The following is a 6,000-nucleotide window of genomic DNA, read 5'->3' as shown; positions in this document are numbered from 1 at the left end:
ACCTGTCTCAGGAGGTCCTGCAGTCCTGGGTACGTGCAAAGGAACTTCGGTACCACCAGGTTCAGTACGTGCGCAATGCAGGGCATATGTGTTATGCAGCCCATGCGCAGGGTGGCCACAAGATTGCCCCTGTTGTCACACACACTACGTTGCCTGTTGTGAGCCGGGAGGGCTTTAGCAAAGCCTCAACCTCTTTGTGCAAAGTGGACAAGAGTTCTCTGGCGGCGTGACTTTTCTCCTCCAAGGACACCAGTTTCAGCACTGCCTGGCAACGTGTGTGCTTGAGGGAGCCGTAGTGGCATGCCCGCTTAACCACAGTGTCCTCCGCTGTTGGCCCTTCAGGAGGAGTGTCAAAAAGATAGGGTTTGTTGGTAGAAGGAATAAAGGAGGAGGGAGAAGACTGGGGTTGGCCCATGCTTTCCCACCACACCCTTCGGCCAGGTGGTGCAATGCCTCTTGCAGACTACCGCCCACTGAGCTATGCAAGGCCACCCAGTAAGTGGTGAAGGACAGGTAAAATCCCACTCCGTGCCTGGTTGTCCAGCTGTCCATGGTGACATGGATTTGACTAGACACCGAGAATGCCAGTGCCTGGGAGAGGTTACCCATTACATGCATGTAAACTGGGAAAAGCTGTGTGGGAGACGTAATGCCTGCTTGGTATACTCCATCGATGCTCGGCACAGGCCATCAGATCACGGAAGGGAGCAGAGTCCACAATGCTGTACGGCAGTAGCTGAAAGGCCAATAGTTTGGCTAGATGTTAATTGAGTTCGATGACTCTTTTGTTGGTTGGGCCCATAGCCTGATGGCTTGCGCAGAACTCCAGGTGAGTGGGCTGAAGAGACTGGGAGCTAGGGGAGCTGAGGGGGTCACTGGAGTACCCATCTTTCCTCGACAAACGTCATCTGACGCCACAAAACCTGCGGCAAGAAGCTTGAAGTCTGGCTGTCACCAACCTCCTGAGATGTAGTAGCAATGACAGTTGAAGGTGTAGACGGAGTAAATGAAGGTGGAAGAAACAAAGACGTAGTTACACCTCCTTCAGGAGAACGCAAGTACTGCTCCCGTTTTGGTTTGTGGTTCTTGCGCATCTGGGAAAGCAGGGATGTTGTACCCAAATGTGATCTGGCCTGTACTCTGCGAATCTGCCTGTGGCACAGGATGCAGATTGCTACGCACTTGTCATCTTTCAGTGTGAAAAAGGATCACACTGGAGAGGTGCGTACAACCACTCTGCTGTTCTTTTTTTTTTGCCTGTCTTTGCGTCTGCTGAGTGCCCTGCGTCTGCTCCAGCTCCATCTCCCTCTTGGTCACATTGTCTTAGACTGTTCCCGTGCTTGTGCCCACTTGTGTGTGTTCTTTGGGACTCACATGGGGCAGATTTGAGGCTTCTTCCATGCCCAGTCTGTTGCTGCTGTCTTTCCTCTACTTCTGTTTCCGAACTGCTGCTAGCCAGGTGGTTTCCAGGTGACATCACAGTCACCATCATCCTCATTTTCATTTAAGCCAATCTCTGCAAATGCAGCCACTGATGCAGAACCCTCGCCCAGCAAGTGCTGACCACCAAGGGTTTCAAAGTCTGCCTCCCGCTCTGAAATTCGCAATGACAGATCCTCAGGATGTTGTTCGTCAAAGAATAAGGGAGAGTCATCAGGAGGTACAGGCACATTAGCCACGCTAACTCCTGTGTTTGCTCCTGTCACCGCTGTGCTGGTTGCTGCTGCTGCTGCTGCAGAAGGGGAGCCTGCTGCACTTGATTCCTCTGAGACGCCCTCTCCTCTCAATAAATCTACCAGCATACTGGTGCCTCCCCCTGCGTCTACTGCTCATCTTTTACTTATTTGTGAAATAATGCACCTGTACCAAATGGTATTTTTGGTAAATAGCAAATGGTATCAGAATTAAATTGTTTTTTAGAAAAGTACAGAATTTTATCTGGCTTTTTTGATAGATAGCAAGTGGGGTTTAGAATGAAATATCTGTATTTTTTGAGAGAAATACAGACATTTTTCTGGCTTTTTTGATAGATATCAAGTGCTATCAGAATGAAATATCTATTTTTTGGAGAGTAGGACAGAAATGTTTCAGCCTTTTTGCTAGATAGCAAGAGGTAGCATCAAAAACTGCGCAATCTGTATATTTCAAGATATACAGAAGGCTTCTAACCTGTCCTTGTCACAATGCAATTTTCTCCCTGCTTCTTTCTCTGACACACAGCACAAGATTGAGTGACTAACCCCTCCCTCCTTCCCTGTATATATGCCTCTGCTCAGATCTCTACTGATTGGGCTGTTTAGGTCTGCTGTGCATCCTGGGAGCAAATGATTCGCTCCCAGCAGCGCCGTTCCCACCTCCTGCATTTTCCCTCATTTGTTCAGCAAGAACATGACCTTATGGCGAATTACAAATTAAATGTTCGGTAAGCGAGATCGGCCGATTCGCCTCAAGATCGAACTTGCAGATCTCGCTTGCTCATCCCTATTCATTGATCCCTGTATAGATGAACTCTGTAGTGGGTTATTGGTGGGTTGCCTAAAAAAGTGTCTTTGTTTGATGCTTGTGCTCCATTAGTATTAGGCCCTATTAAGTGCTTCATGTTCTGCTGTGACATTTAAAGAAGTGTTTATATCTGATGTGACCTCAGAATTAAGGGGCTGTGCTGATTCAATTGAATCACTAGAACGTGCAGTGGAGATGGTAATATCCTTAATTTTACCATCATGTATTTTTAGATTATATCGTCTTTTAGTTTTTTGTGACGTGCCATGTGATTCTTCATTAGGGAATCTCTTAGTTCCTTGTTTTTGGCCTTGTGCCATTCTTAGAATTACTGGTGTGGGAGGCCTGTGAAAAACTTTCAGACCCACTTTTGTCTGTGGCTTCTGTGTTTCTTTCATGTTCTATAAATCCTTTTCTAGTCCTACCCAACTTCCTAGTGGTTTGATTCTACTTGTAAGCCCTATCTGATAAAAATGTCTGCTGATCTTTTAAAAAATGTTGTTCCATGCTAGAAACCAACTCTGCATTTAATTTCTGTAGGTAGTTTTGAATTTGATCATTTTACATGGTCCCTTAGGGCTTCCACTACTTATTATAGTGATCCTATTAAAGATCTTTAAGAGGTGAACTTGGTAGGGATGAAAGGGAATATGTCACTACACAAACTATTCACAAACAACTATAGAAAAAGATGAATGAATTGATTGAAATTTTTTTCTTTTTATGTTCTTTAATGAATATCAGTAGATTGGATTGAAATACACTTTGATTGCTTATACCACCAGTATGCTTCTTATACAAACTTTAATGAGAGGGTTGCTATCGATACAAACATCAGGTACATTATTATGTATGTTTATTGTTACTATATATCTTTGTCTTACATTCTGTAATTATTTCAACATTGTAAGCTAAATATTAAAATAATATATGTATGTCTTCATGATTATAGATTCTCTCTTCCTCCTGAAGAAGCGGATATCTCTGCGAAATGCGTGGAGAATTTCAGGCTGTACCCCTTTTATAGGGGCACCCTGTAAGGAGAGGTTAATGTTTGTAATTATGGTTTAAGCATGTTTTATGTATTTCGTATGAAATCTGTTTTGATTGTTAATATGAATAAAATTTTGTTATTTTTTTATATGTGTTTTTGATATTGGCCTTAAAAGTCCCCACAATATATTTGGTGTTCTTAACTGCAGATCCTTCTTTACCTTCTAAAAGGCAAGTGAACAACACTCACCAGAAAGTAGGCGTATCGATATCCATGTCTACCATAAAGAGAAGACTGCATGAAAGTAAATACAGAGGGTGCACTGTAAGGTGCAAGCCACTCATAAGCCTCAAGAATAAAAAGGCTAGATTGTTCAAAAACATCTAAAAAAGCCGGCACAGTTCTGGAAAAACATTCTTTGGACAGATGAAACCAGGATCAATCTTTAGCAGAATGATGGCATGAAAAAAGTATGGAGAAGGCATGGAACAGTTCATGATCCAAAGCATACCACAACATCTTTAAAACATGGCAGAGACAGTGTGATGGCTTGGACGTGCATGGCTGCCAGTGGCACTGGGACACTAGTGTTTATCGATGTGACACAGGACAGAAGCAGCTGAATGAATTCTGTGTTCAGAGACATACTGTCTGCTCAAATCCAGGTAAATGCAGTCAAATTGATTGGGAGGTGTTCTATAATACAGATGGACAATGACCCAAAACATACAGCCAAAGCAACCCAGGAGTTTATTAAAGCAAAGAATTGGATATTCCTCAATGGCCAAGTCAGTCACCTGGTCTGAACCCAATTGAGCATGCATTTCACTTGTTGAAGACTAAACTTCGGACAGAAAGACCTGCAAACAAACAGCAACCGAAAGCCACTGCAGTAAAGGCCTGGCAGAGCATTTAAAAGGAGGAAACCCAGCATCTGGTGATGTCCATGAGTTCAAGACTTCAGACTCTCATTGTCAGCAAAGGGTTTTCAACCAAGTATTAGAAATGGACATTTTATTTTCAGCTTATTATTTGTCCAAATACTTTTGATCCCCTGAAATGAAGTGATTGTGTTAAAAAAGGCTTAAGTTCCCCACATTTTTATGCAATCTTTTTGTTCAACCCACTAAATTAAAGTTGAAAGTCTGCAGTTCAACTGCATCCAAGTTGTTTCATTTAAAATTAATTGTGGTAATGTACAGAACCAAAATTAGAAAAAAGTTGTCTATGTCCAAATATTTATGAACCTAACTGTACATACATACATCCAAATATAGCTCTGACATATAGCACAGCACTGTACAAAGATCAGCGGTGCACTCACATGAGTCTGAGTCATATGTCTAGCCAGTTTGGTTGAAATGTGTCGATGCGTTTCTGAGTGATGGAGGAATATAGCAAGTTTGGTTGAAATGTCCCAATGCATTTCTTAGTGGTGACATACATACACACACACACACACACACACATACATACATACAAATATAGCTCTGACATATAGCACAGCGCTGTACAAAGATGACTGGTGCACTCACATGAGTCTCAGTCATATGTATAGCAAGTTTAGTTGAAATGTCTCCATGCGTTTTCGAGTGAACATACACACATATTTATAGATATTGAAGTATAAGAGCATTCAATCAAATATATCAAGTACATGAACTGACATGTCACAAAGCAGGGCATAGGATATAACTATTTACAGTTTTTACAGTTTGGGTACTTTGGGAAACCTAGAAGTGTAGTTCTGTTATCTAAGCAGACATTTTTATAATTTTTTATTGCCCCTATAGATAATTATCTATATCAATTATCTATCATAATCTGGCTATATTAGTGTGATGGTCAGTAGAAAGAATGCATTCTATATAGTTGGCCAGTGAGAAGAATGTGACCCATGTCACCAAAAAAACAATGGCTTCTCTTAAACTGACCTGAAAGGCACTAATTGCCTGGTAGTAAAAGCTAGTAGTAATACCCTGGTCTAGAGGTTGTCCTCATCATTTCTTGCCTATTCCCTCTATATGTGTGGTCTTTAGTCTGTAATTTGCTTTATGAAAAATATGGACTGTTCAAAATGATCTCTATATTTTATACTAAAAAGTATTACACAAAACCTTCCCAGCTATGACTATTGTTTGAAAATCTATATTTAAAGGGTAAACTAATATACCTTTCAGTTTGGACAGATTCATTCTTTCAAAAATAATGATATGCTGCTTTAACATTTAATTCTTTTCTACATACATGCTGCTTCAACAATTATTTTCTACATACAGCAATCAGCCAACACATTCAAATGACCTGCCTAATATTGGATAAATCTCTCTTTTGTCGCCCAAACATTATAACCTGTTGAGGCATGGGACTCCTCTGAAGGTGTTCTGTATTATGTCACCCAGATGTTATCTGCAAATCCCCATACTGCCTCCACCTGCCTGCCTTCTAAACATTATGTATGTTTTTGACATCTTTTTCACCAGATAAACAACATACCCACACCC

This window comes from Pyxicephalus adspersus, chromosome 5 (assembly GCF_032062135.1).
Source record: "Pyxicephalus adspersus chromosome 5, UCB_Pads_2.0, whole genome shotgun sequence".
NCBI classification, from domain to species: domain Eukaryota; kingdom Metazoa; phylum Chordata; class Amphibia; order Anura; family Pyxicephalidae; genus Pyxicephalus; species Pyxicephalus adspersus.
This window is presented reverse-complemented; position numbering follows the sequence as displayed.